Source organism: Chiloscyllium plagiosum, chromosome 5 (genome assembly GCF_004010195.1).
Source record: "Chiloscyllium plagiosum isolate BGI_BamShark_2017 chromosome 5, ASM401019v2, whole genome shotgun sequence".
NCBI classification, from domain to species: domain Eukaryota; kingdom Metazoa; phylum Chordata; class Chondrichthyes; order Orectolobiformes; family Hemiscylliidae; genus Chiloscyllium; species Chiloscyllium plagiosum.
The window spans coordinates 79,401,708-79,402,748 of NC_057714.1; positions in this window are offsets into that span (position 1 = coordinate 79,401,708).

Sequence of the window (1,041 nt, forward strand, 5' to 3'; positions counted from 1 at the left end):
TCGAATGCCTTCCTCTTTCGAGCCAGAGCCGGGGAAAAGTCCTGAAATAGCATGATCTTGGATCCTTTGTAGATCATAGCTTGGGGGTCTTTTCCGAGATTTCTAGAGGCTTCTAGGAGTATCTGCCTCTCCCTGTAGCTCTGCAGCCGGAACAGGACCGGGCGTGGGCGCTGGTTCGGGCCGGGCCCGCGTATTGCTACCCGGTAGGCCCATTCCACCCTTACCTGGCCTGGTCCAGCTTGCAGATTTAAAAGTTGTGGCAGCCACTGCTCCAGGAATGCTGTAAGCTGGCCTTCCTCTTCCTGTTCGTGAAGGCCCAGCAAACGAATATTTTTTCGGCGACCTCGATTATCGAGGTTGTCAATATGATTTTCCAAGGTCCGGACTCGCTGCTCGAGAGTCTGGACCTGATCCACGGCCGATTGAGCGGTTGTCTCGGAGGTCGCGGCCTTTAGCTCCGCCCCTCTGACTCGGCGTTGAATTTCTTCAATTTCACGGTCGTGCTTCTGCAGCGCGGCCGAGAGCGACTCCCAGCGATTCCTGGATTCGACGATACAGGCATCGATCTTCGAGTCAAGCTTGGAAAGCATTTCTGCAAGACTTGCTACTGTAGGTAAGTTCCTCGGGGCGGCTGTGGACGCCTCTGCTGCAGCTGGAGAGTGTGGGGGAGGGGTTCCTGCTTGCTGAGAGCTGCGGGCTCCCTTCCCTTTAGTCATTTTAACTTAGGATAAAGTTGCTTAAATGTAATATTACACAACTAATTGAGTTACTAAACAATTATAAATGATTTATAAATGATTTGGTGAGCTTGGTAGGGGGTAGGTGACCCACTGTGCCCAAGTCTTGGGAGGAGCACTATAGACTCAGTCTTACTGGGTCGCCGCCATCTTGGATCCCTAGGCAGAGAATTTGATGGCAAGAATCAATAGGGCCAAAGTGCAAAATAAATGTGAACTGGATTAAGAATGTTAAAAAGATAAGCCTCAAGGCATCATGTCTTAATGTGCAGAGCGTATGCAATAAAGTGGATGAATTAGTTGT